Raw genomic sequence first — 12,636 nt, 5'->3', positions numbered from 1 at the left:
ACCCCTTCTCCAACCACTCCATTCTCTCGGTTTCAGCATCTCCATTGCAGCAATACATCGGCCAAGCTCCTCTTTTGCAAGAAAATTTCCTCCGGTGCCTTTCCTTCACGCGGTTCTTCAAGTTTTCGTTCAAAATACATCAAGGCACGCCATTTACCTCTGTTTTTGCATCACTCACGTGTTTAACATTTGGTTCATGCAGATTTTTCAGATCATTGTTCGGTTAGTATGGTTTTTTGCGCAAATCTTTGCCTCTCTCACGTTTTTCATGTATTCTTACAAGGGGATGCCTGTTTTGGTTGTTAGAGGACAGATCATGCCATGAGTTAGAAGATTTAAGAGCTGGAGTAAGGGCTCGGTCGCGTGGAAGGGCAGCTAGTGGAGGTGTGATCGAGTAGGACTTGTATTGTGGGTAGACCGAGAGTTTAGTGCTTCCAATCATGTGTGGATCGATCCCATCCAAGGAGTCGACCCTTTTGGGTCTGTGACGGGGCTGGGTGAAGGCTGGAAGTTGCTGGTCTGGACCCTTAAATGGTTCGACGGGGTTAGTTCATGGTTGGTCTCGGGTGGTTTGAAGGTGGAGTGGTTTGAGCTGTGGCGTACGTCCGCGAGTTTGGGGGCTTAGGGCATGGTTAGGTCGGTCCAAGGGGAGGTCTGTGAGCTGGTCTTGGTCCTAGGATGGTTTAGTCCAGGGCTGGTACAGCCCGGAGTCAAGCTAGGAAGGAAATAGTCGAGACTTGTTGGGTTAAGGTTGGAAGCAAGTGTGCTGGAAATTTCCAGCAACATTTGGGTTGGTTTCATGGGTCATAAGGGGTCGGGAATTGTTATTTTTTTAAGGCTGATGGGGTAGGTTTAAGACATGTTTTAAGTTGAGAAAATTTTGGTTAAGTTTCGAGTCGATTCGGGTTAAAACTGGGACCTCGGTCCATGTTTTAAAACGAATCGATTAAGTTTGGTTTTGGGCTCGAGTTTACGTCTAAGACTGTTTTTAATTATTTTTTGGGACATTTTAAGGAGTTTTGAAGGCTTCGTTCAGTTTTAGAGGTCCAGGGGTAAAACGGTAATTTTTGGATTTCCATGGGCAAAATGATCATTTTGCACCTGGGCCGGGGTGAGATTTAAGTCCTGACAGCGCCTTGAGCAAAATTTTACCATATTTTAAATGTTTATGCATCATGATTACGCTTTTTAAGATTTTATGAAAATATACGTTGCTTGCTTGGATTTAAAAAAAAATTCATATGTGCATGATTTTTCTAAGTAATGAAAATGATGATGTTTTGAATAATGAGAATTAGTTGTGACTATCGAAATATATATAAATGCATAAGACGTATATGTAAATGATAATGATCAGGCCTAGGCACAGTGGATGGGTAATCTTGTCACTGATGTCTGACAGCCGCCGGGTACCGCGGTTCTATGTATGATGGATCCATCGTAAATGATGATGTAGGATAGTCACCTCTAATAAACTGAATTCACCTATGAATGATGAATGATAAACGATGAATGATAAACGATGAATGATGATTAACGATGAGCTGTTTGACACGTCACGATTGCATATGACACGTTTGCATTAAACTTTTAAAATTCATGAAAGATATGTTGATTATGATAATTTTCACTGCTGTGTGCTATATATAGGTATTTGTTATTTATGGTACAGGTGTGTTGAAACTTTAGACTCACTAGGCGTGTGTGATGCAGTGAGTTCGATGTCGAGGAGACTGGAGGTGCTGGACTCTGAGTCAGTAGGACTGGTGGGCGACACGACCCGATGACCTTATGATTTTCCACACATTTATGATTTTACGTGTAACGCCCCGAAAATTTAAAGGTCCACGCAAACCACATGCATGCAATTATTAAATTCTCTTGTATTTTAATTAAATGTTTTAATTACATGAATTAATTATATTATGCATATTTAAATGTTTAAAATATACTTTTCTACATGTTGGCATTAAAATGTATTTTTAAAAGGTTATTCGAGTTGCGATCGAGGAACGGAGACCGATGGCTAAAAAATAGAAAATATTTTTATTGGTTAATTGTTTTTAATTATTTAAATTAAGGGTGATGATTTTTCTTATTTTCAAAAATAAGAGGTTTTGAGGTGATTTTATATGTCGGGACGTAAATTTTATCGGTGTTGGTTTTTGAACAAAAATACGAACGTTTTGGCAACCCGGCTAATAAATTCACAAACTTATTTTAGCAAAACTTTTTTAATATTTTAATTAAATCTTAATTAAGACTAATGGGCCTAATTTTTTATGCTTAATAGGTCTAAGTTTAATTAAAGATTTAATTAGTATATAATATATTAAAACACCTCAAACCCTACACTAAAAACTCACGCCAACTTTAGGAATTACTCACCCAAACTTTCCCTCAAGGACACGGCACCCACTTGCCACAATTTGAAAGGAAATTTCGAAAGTTTCAAAGAGGAGTTGCTAAGGATTTCAAGCCAAGGTTCCGTCATCATCGTACTTCGATTCGTCAACGAATAATCGTGCTTTAAATACGCAAAGGTGATTATGATAAAAATGTTATGGAGGTCTTTATGGTTGACTTTGCTAGACTAAGGGTGCACATAACCCGAGGACATACGCTAGTGTTCCGCACTAGTTTACGATTCATGATTTAAAATTATATTAAAGATATTTTTACGACTTTTATTTATGTTATGAGAGATTTTTGAGAGGTTATAGTATGGGTTATACTTTTCAAATAATGTTTTTAGGTTGGTAAAACGTTTGACGATTTTATACTTTAAAATATTTTCTCTTGGATTTTTAAATGTTAGTAGATGTTTATTTTTAAAATGGTGACAAGATTTTTTAAAGTATTTATGTATAAATATATTTTGAATTATGGAGATTAAGGCAAAAAATATTAGCACGATTTAAGAAAACGAATAGCAGACGTTTCAGTTGGTATCAGAGCAAAGGTCCTGTAAAGGGTTGTGCCACCATCAGCGCCGGAAAGCTCAGTCGTCAAGCCTCAAATTGTAAGTTTAAATGCTTTATATGATTTTATGTTGTTACCTGCATGATTACATGGATTATATGTTTACGTCACATATTTAATAGCTTTATGATAATATATGATTTATATGCTCTGGAATTTTATACGTGATACGATATGAAATAATAAATTATTTGATTTTAATACATGTTGGCTTTGTGGTGGAATTGAACTATGTTGATTTTTGGGTTTTAGTATTGAAATTCTACTTTTTGGGCCGTAAGTTAATCGTGAATATTATGAATGTTTTTGGGACATGTAGATTTTCTAAGAAAATATTTATGATTCGTGGTTACTAGTCGAATTAATTTTTGGGAATTACTCATAAGTAATAATTATTCGAGGATTGCAATGACTTTGGGAATGTAAAAATGTATAAATTGGGATTTTAAGTTTTGATGAAAGGTAAAATTGGTTATAGCAATTGATTTTGGGTAAATAAGTTTAAATTATTGAAATTTATGTTATGTGAAACCTATAGAAGGAAATTAAGAATGCCAAGATTTATGGGTTAATTATGAAATTTTCGAAATTAAGGACCAATTAGGATAATTTTTGAGGAAATTAAGAATTGATTTTGTAATTTTTAAGGAATATGGGGACTATTTTAGCAATAAGCGAAAATTGAATGAACTAAATGATAAGAATTTTCGATGGTATAGACTTTTAAGAATATTTGGAACCTTGGGATATCTTAGTTATAATTTTATAAAGAATTTTAATCAAGGGTTTTTAAGGATGAACCAATATTCGGCTTGAAAATCTAAGCGTTACCGGATGTGTTTGGGATTTAAAATTGAAATTGGATAGGTTGATGAACATTTTGGGTATAAAATAAGAAAAGTAATATACGATAAGTATGGTCATTCATATTTTAATATTGGGAATGGTAAGAAAATTTGAAATTCGATGTTATAATAGTAACAGCACTAAGTCATTATTGGTCCTATTAAGTTGTTAATGGCAAAATAAGGATTTAGAAGGTGAATTTAATTGGGATCAAGGAGACGTAAGGACATTCTAGAACTTAAGTTTTATCAGAGTAGCGCAGCGGAAGCGTGGATTTTTGGGATACTAGAACTAAGTCTAAACTTTTGATTATTAAGGATAAGCGAATTTCTAGGACGAAATTAAATTTAAGGGGGGAAGATTGTAACGCCCCGAAAATTTAAAGGTCAACGCAGACCACATATATGAAATTATTAAATTATCTTGTATTTTAATTAAATGTTTTAATTACATGAATTAATTATGTTTTGCATATTTACATGTTTAAAAGATATTTTTCTACATGGTTGTATTAAAATTTATTTTTAAAACGATATTCGAGTTGCGATCGAGGAACGGAGACCGATGACTGAAAAATAGAAAATGTTTTTATTGGTTAATTGTTTTTAATTATTTAAATTAAGGGTGATGATTTTTCTTATTTTCGAAAATAAGGGGTTTTGAGGTGATTTTATACGCCGGGACGTAAATTTTATCGGTGTTGGTTTTTCAACAAAAATACGAACGTTTTGGCAACCCGGCTAATAAATTCACAAACTTATTTTAGCAAAACTATTTTAATATTTTAATTAAATCTTAATTAAGATTAATGGGCCTAATTTTGTATGTTTAATATGCCTAAGTTTAATTAAGGATTTAATTAGTATGTAATATATTAAAATACCTCAAACCCTACACTAAAAACTCACGCCAACTTTCAGAATTTATCACCCAAACTTTCCCTCAAGGACACGGCACCCACTTGCCACAATTTGAAATGAAATTTCGAAAGTTTCAAAGAGGAGTTGCAAAGGATTTCAAGCCAAGGTCCCATCGTCATCGTTCTTCGATTCGTCAACGAATAATCGTGCGTTAAATACGCAAAGATGATTATGATAAAAATGTTATGGAGGTCTTGATGGTTGACTTTGCTAGACTGAAGGTGCACATAATCCGAGGACCTACGCTAGTGTTCCGCACTAGTTACGATTCATGATTTTAAGTTATATTAAAGATATTTTTACGACTTTTATTTATGTTATGAGATATTTTTGAGAGGTTATAGTATGTGCTATACTTTTCAAATAATGTTTTTAGGTTGGTATAACGTTTGACGATTTTATACTTTAAAATATTTTCACTTGGATTTTTAAATGTTAGTTGGATGTTTATTTTTAAAATGGTGACAAGATATTTTAAAGTATTTATGTATAAGTATATTTTGAATTATAGAGATTAAGGAAAAAAATTAGCACGATTTAAGAAAACGAATAGTAGACGTTTCATTATGTTTTCTGAGAGAATTTTATACGATGTTTTATCTTACAGTTTGATGCTAGTATTTTATTCTTTTTTTAGTCCGCTATACTTTTATTGCTAATGGCATATGATAATTTTTAAATGATGTTTTTAAGTAGGATTGTATGCATGCGATTTATTTAAATGTTTATTTGCGAAGTGAGAGCTTCTGAGAAAAAAAAAATATTTCCGCACTTTTAAAACGGTAGATGTTTCAGTAACAGTCAAACTCTGCCAAACTGAAATGTCAACTACTCGTTTTCTTAAAAGGTACTAGAACATTTTTTTAATACTCACAAACTTCGGCCAAATTACATATAAATATTCATAAACTAATTTGCATCATTTTTAAAATAAAACAAACATATAAATATTTATAAACTAATTTGCACCATTTTTAAAATAAAATAACCAACTACCATTTAAAAATTTAAAGAAAATAGTTTAAGAACATAAAATCGTCATTCATTTTCAACTCTTACTTAGCAAAATTTCTAAAACTATCAACCTCTCAAAAACCACTCAAAGTCATAATCAAAGTCGTAAAAATATCTTTAACATAACTTAAAATCATAAATCATAAACTACTGCAAAAAACTAGCGCTGGTCCTCGGGTTATGTGTACATTCAGTCCAGCAAAGTCAACCATCAAGATCTCCATTATCATTATTTTCACAATCACCTGCATCAATCACACCTAGTGAGTCTAAAGACTCAGCAAACCATAATCTTGATAACAAGTAATACATTTACAGCACACATGCAACAATGAAAATATTTTTACGTAAAATAACATTTTCATAATGATGCATAAACTTAAAAATAAACATTTTCATAACAACATATTCATCATATCCGTATCCATATTCATATTCATATTCATATTAAACATGTTCATATTCATTTTCGTTGATTTCAGATCCTTAATTGTGACTTTTGTATTCGTATTCGTATTGGGCGATGGATCCATCTATATGTATCCACAGTACTGGGCGGCGGGGACATCAGCGACACTCTCACCCATCAACTGAGCCTTGGCCTACGTATTAACATATCACCGTATCATCGTATTAGTCAAAATTACTTCACTTCCTTCAACATTTCATATTCTCATCAATTAATAAAAATTAAACATGCATATAACGTTTTCTTTTAAACCAAGCATGCAAAATGTCTTTTAACGTTTTTGTACATCATAAAATTCTATAAACAAGCAAAATAATCATATTAAGATATAAAACAACATTCAGGACACTGCCATGACATTTACTAATTTTCGGATGTAAAATTACCGTTTTACCTCTAGACGTAAAATTTCACGTTTTTTTTTACATTTTCTTAATTCCGTTGACTCTAGACCATCCCAAATAATTATTTAACATTACGATAATTTTCTCGTATTTTTATTTAGCATAAATCGATGGATTTTAATTTATTCTTTAATTATAACATATTAATGCGTTTTAATCTCGAATTAAACCAAACTTTAATATAAAATTCTCAAATTAAAAACATAGACTTTTTATATTATTTTAGCCCTCCTGAACCATGACTCGTCCCCCGTGAGCCATGTTTCGAATTTTTTTATACAAAGAAAGCCCTAACTCGAGCCTATGCACTACCACACGAGCCAACTCGATTTTCCCACGAGCCACGCCCGAACCACGCAGGACCATCTTCAAACCAGACCCGCTATGGACCCTACTAGACCCTTAGAACCCTTAGGACTCAACCATAGCCCCAAAATTGAAGGCACTCAACTTAGAATAAAGTTGCGGCCGAGAAGCATACCAGCGCTAGGACTCTACGTTTGTGATGCTAGGACCCTAACCACTGGACCAGCCACTGAACCAGACCCTTGTGCACCCTCTTAGGACCCTAAGGAATTGTCCTAGCCCAGCACAAAGCCCCCTGGCCGAGCCTTTTCTTCCTTGTTCAAGCTGCACACATGCACGACTCCCTTGATGGCTCTTGGTGTTAGAGTAGATGCCCGTCGAGCCAAGTGTTGGCCGATAGTTCATGATGAAACTCTATGTATAAACAATCTTTATTTTAATAATATTTGAAATTATTGTTTTCGCGCATCTTTATCTGTATACCCATGCTAGTTGCATAGATAAAGTCCTTGAATATACAAATAGTAGAAAGAATATGAGATGCTCATGTGATGAGTATCATGAAACTCATATTTGGAATACTGTATATTCTAAACAGTTCCTAGTCGATTCAATCGCCGCTAAGAAGGATATAGGCCTCTCGAGTTTGAGACTAGTATCTGCGATGTGAGTACCATGTTTCATTGGTAGGGGACATTGTGATGTCCGAGCATGCAGATAGGTGCTCCTTGTAGAGTGCACTGAACAACCCTCCATAAAAGACTTTCCAAGGGGTTCTCATTTATCAAGTGGAAACGTCGTACTTTATGGTTGTACACCATTAGTCCTTATGACTCGGGACAACATTGAGACTCTATATACTAGGATTGCACTTTGAATTTTTTACCGACTCATATGGGGTCATCAGGTGGCAAGGTTGGGTGTTCTGTCGAAACATATAGGTGTTGATTAATTGTAGTTGGGGATTCACCGTTTACCTTCGGGTATGGATATCTTATGTGTGTGTAGTTTGAAATCTGTGATCAGAGTGTTGGTGATAATTATGAAAGTGGTTTCATAGATTACACCATCGATGCAACTATGACATGACACATAGTATCGATTCTTTGGCAACTCTCGATATATCAATAGTTGTCGAATCGTTCAGGATATATGATTTGAAGGTACCGTACTGTACGCTAACCATAATAGAATGGTTCTTGCAGGCACTATCATTTGATACCTAGGGTATAATGTAAGCGATGCTGCTAGGTGTTTAACATGATTGGTTGGGTACTATCAGACTTGAGTTCTGACATTCTTATTATCAAGGAGTTGATAAGTAAGAATGGAGCAACTGGGGTATGCTCATATAAGGACATTTTAGTCCCGAATCACATTGAGATGTGAACTCACTGCTAGTTATATCAATGAACCATTGAGGGTCACACAAGTGCTAACTTTTTAGATCCCGTTGAGAAGTAAAATAGTTCAATGTGTTGAACGGCTTATATAGGAGTTTATAAGCGTAAGAAAAAATAAAAGTATGACTTCTATTAAGGGAATGTGACTTTCAATTTGTGGAAGTGTTCCTAAATTAAAAGTTGGCTCAAATAAATAATGTATTTGAAAATTTTGATTTTCATAAACATTATTCTGGACTAAATTAAATTAATTCAAGTGTTGAATTAATTAAACACTAGTTGACCTAATAGAATCCAGATAATTAAATTAATTCAAGTGTTTAATTAATTAAATAACATAGGGTCTTGTAGAGCCCAATTGGAAATAATTATTCAACTAGCGGGCTTGTGTAAAATCAAGTAAAGTTTAAATGGTCTCAAAATGTGTTTGAGATATTTAAATAAAAATCCATGGGCTTTGTAATTGTTACATGCCCAAATAAAATTGCTTGCTTGGGAGATGAAGGGTTGGAGACAACTTTTTCAATAAACAAGGCATGTGTCTCACATGCACTTTAACTTTTTACACAACCAAGAAAAGTCTTCCTTCTCTCCTCCAAGTACACCATATGGCCGAAACATTTCCATACAATTCTCCAACTTTTGCTTCTTCAATTGTTGAGGAAAGCCTACACTTCTCAAAAGAAAAATCCTCTAATTTTTCTAGTACAAAATTTGAGGGGATCTTCCTAGTTGGTGGTGGACCTAATTTGAAGGAAAGAGTCCAAGAGCAAGGAAAGCTTGTAGAGGTTCAACCATTCAAGAGCTAAGTTGTTTACAACTTAGTTGGAGCCATCATCAGTCTATTGAGGTTGATAGGTAAAAATCTTATGACATCCTATGAATGTCATTTTGTGTTTTTCGTATTTGCTACACACAATATGTTGGGGTGTTCAGTTTTCTTCTTAAAATTTATTTTTTGAAACTTCTGTTGCGTTTCTGAGCACCGTAACTGATCCCCTTTCACTTGGGTGGCTAGGACCCTTCCCAGCCACTTGTCTCGAGTCCTAGCGTGGCTAGGACTCCTTCCCTGACCCTAGCACGTCTTTAGCCCAGTCCTGGTTGAAACTTGAGCCAAGCCATGGACCTTAACCCTTGAACCCGTGCCCTTGATCACCAAAGCATGCCGTTTGGTTCCAGCTTGTGTTCTTCTATTTGTTCAGCATGTTGTGTGTGTTCTAGAACCCTTAAACTTGTGTAAAACAATCCCATAACACTTCCTAATCATGGCAGCCCCTTCTAGCACATGTTATACATGTTTTGGAACCAAAAATCATGAATTTATCACATGTTCATGCATAGTTACGAAAATAATATGAAGTGTGAGTTGTTTTTCATACAAAACATAATCAAATAAATACTATGGTGTGGTGGATGAGTAAATGGAATAATATGGCGTGCCTTTTCTTTTATAACGAACGATTTTTCGTTGACGAATTGAAGAACGATGACACGAATACGATGGCTTGAAACCTCTAGAAATTCGAAACTTTTGCTTGATTTTGCTTGTGAGTGCCGTGTGAGTTTGAGAGAAGAGTTTGAAGATTTTTTGGGTGTGGGGCGTGGGTTAATGGTAGGTTATGGGAGGGTTTAGGCTTATTTATGTGTTAATTAAACATGTAAACAAGCCTAGGCCCATTAGTAATCAATACTAGGTCCAAAAGCCCATTAATGCATAATTAAAATATTTTGTTTAGTAAAGTTTGTGAATTTATTAGTCGGGTTGTCAAAACGTTCGTATTTTTGTAGAAAATCCAACACCGGTAAAAATTACGTCCCGGCATATAAAATCACCTCAAAACTCCTTATTTTCAAAAATAAGAAAAAACATCATCCATATTTTAAAAAATAAAAACAATTATTTAATAAAAATAATTTTCATTTTTTCCAGCCATCGGTCTTCGTTTCTCGATCGCAACTCGAATAACTTTTGAAAATGCATTTTAATGTATTTAAGTAGAAAAACTACTAAAATATCATATAAACATATCATGTAATCAATTTAGCAATTGAAATCAATTAATTAACGATTTTTCATATTTCCTAGATTCGCATGCTGTTGTATTACATTGTCTTAATTTTGGACTTTACAATTCCTCCCCCCGTTAAATAAAATTTCGTCCATGAAATTAGAACTTACCGAATAGTCCTGGGTAGCGACTCCTCAAGTCCCTCTTGGTTACCCAAGTAGCTTCTTCTTCCGAGTGATTCAGGCACTTGACCTTGACCATTGGAATGACTTTGTTTCGGAGTTTTCTTTCTTGCCTGCCAAAGATTTGGACATGTCTTTTTTCATAAGTCATATTTGGAGTCAATTGCAGAGGTTCATAATTTATTACATGTGATGGGTTCGACATGTTCTTTCGCACCATCGAGATATGAAACATGTTGTGTACTCCAGATAGCATTGGTGGCAATATCACTCTATAGGCTAGTATTCCAATCCTCTCCAAAATCTCAATTGGGCCTATAAATCTTGGACTAAGCTTGCCTTTCTTGTCAAATCACATAACACCCTTCATAGGTGCTATTTTCACAAATACGTGGTCTCCCACTGCAAACTCTAGGTCCCTTCATCTCTTGTCAGCATAACTTTTCTGTCGGCTTTGTGTAGTCTTCATTCTATCTCGAATTTTGACTACTAGCTCAGCGATCTCTTCTATCAAGTCCGAACCAATTTCCCTTCTTTCACCAACCTCGCCCCAATGAATAGGAGATCTACTTCCATAAGTGCCTCAAAAGGAGCCATCCCAATAGATGATCGATAGCTATTATTGTAGGTGAACTCCACTAGAGATAATTTTGGTTCCCAACTTCCTTGGAAATCGATCACACTAGCTCGCAGTAGATCTTCTAAAATTTGAATAACTCTTTCGGATTGACCATCAGTTTGAGGATGGAATGCTGTACTGAATAAAACTTGGTTCCCATCGCTACATGCAGAATTTTCCAGAAAGACGATGTAAAGCTCGGATCTCTGTCAGAAACAATAGATACAGGAATCCCATGATGGCGAACTATCTCTTGAATGTATAACTCTGCATACTGTGTCATTGTGAATGTCGTCTTGATAGGTAGAAATTGCGCTGATTTTATAAGACGATCCACTATCACCCATATAGCATTATATCCCTTAATAGTCCTTGGAAATCCCACAACGAAATCCATGGTGATATTTTTTCATTTCCACTCGGGAATAGGAAGTGGCTTAATATTTCCCGCTGGCCTCTGATGGTCTGCTTTGACTTGTTGACATGTCAAACACTGGGATACAAATCGCAGAATATCTCTCTTCTTGCCCGGCCACCAATATAACAACTGCAAATCCTTGTACATGTTCGTACTTCCAGTATGAATGGAATATGGTGTGTCATGAGCTTCCTTCATAATGAGCTCCCTCAAAGAGTCGACACTAGGAACCCATAACCGATCTTGATAACGAACTATATCATCCACCTCAGAATATAACTTCCGGCCCTTGGCTTCATCTCTAAATCTCCAATTTTGCAATTTCTCATCAGTAGACTGTCCCTCGCGGATTATACCTCTCAATGTCGACTGAACTGTCAAGGTGGCATGATTAGGGGCCTCGTCCCTAGCATATGCTGTAAGCTCAAACCGCTGTATCTCGGACTGCAACAGTCTTTGAAGTGATAACTGCTGCCTTTCGACTCAATGCGTCTGCCACTACATTAACTTTTCCCGGATGATAGCTAATCTCACAGTTGTAGCCTTTCACTAATTCGAGCCATCGTCGCTGTCTCATATTCAATTTCTTTTGGGTGAAGAAGTATTTCAAACTTTTATGATCGGTGAATATCTTTCACTTTTCCCCATATAAGTAATGTCTCTAAATATTCGATGCAAAAAATACCGCTGCAAGCTCAAGAACATGAGTGGGGTAATTTTTCTCGTGAACTTCCAACTGTCTCGACGCATAGGTTATAACTCGGCCATTTTGCATCAGAACTGTGCCCAAACCAAGTTTAGAAGCATCGGTATAAAGAACATACTCTCCTTGCCCCGATGGCATAGCTAACACTGGCACAGAAATCAAGGTTTGCTTCAACTTATCAAAACTGTCTTGACACTCAGATCCCCATAAAAAATTTGCATTCTTCTTTGTCAAGGCGGTCATCGGTACCACTATAGACGAGAAACCTTGAATAAACTTGCGATAATAGCCAGCTAGTCCCAAGAAGCTACGAATCTCGATTACACTCTTCGGTACTGGCCATTTTTTCACTGCCTCT

The 12,636-nt window shown here is 35.4% G+C and overlaps 1 long non-coding RNA gene across 1 annotated transcript; it reads left to right on the top strand.

Moving 5' to 3' along the window:
* On the top strand, positions 1-1,921 carry LOC142554835 (uncharacterized). Its single transcript, XR_012822219.1, has 2 exons — positions 1-144; positions 1,714-1,921. It is a non-coding gene; the product is annotated as an uncharacterized LOC142554835 (long non-coding RNA).
* The last annotated feature ends 10,715 nt before the right edge of the window (positions 1,922-12,636 follow it).

The sequence above is a fragment of the Primulina tabacum genome, chromosome 8 (genome assembly GCF_025594145.1).
Source record: "Primulina tabacum isolate GXHZ01 chromosome 8, ASM2559414v2, whole genome shotgun sequence".
Taxonomy (NCBI): Eukaryota; Viridiplantae; Streptophyta; class Magnoliopsida; order Lamiales; family Gesneriaceae; genus Primulina; species Primulina tabacum.
The sequence above is the reverse complement of the archived record's forward strand: the minus strand, read 5'-3'. Positions and strand labels throughout refer to the sequence as shown.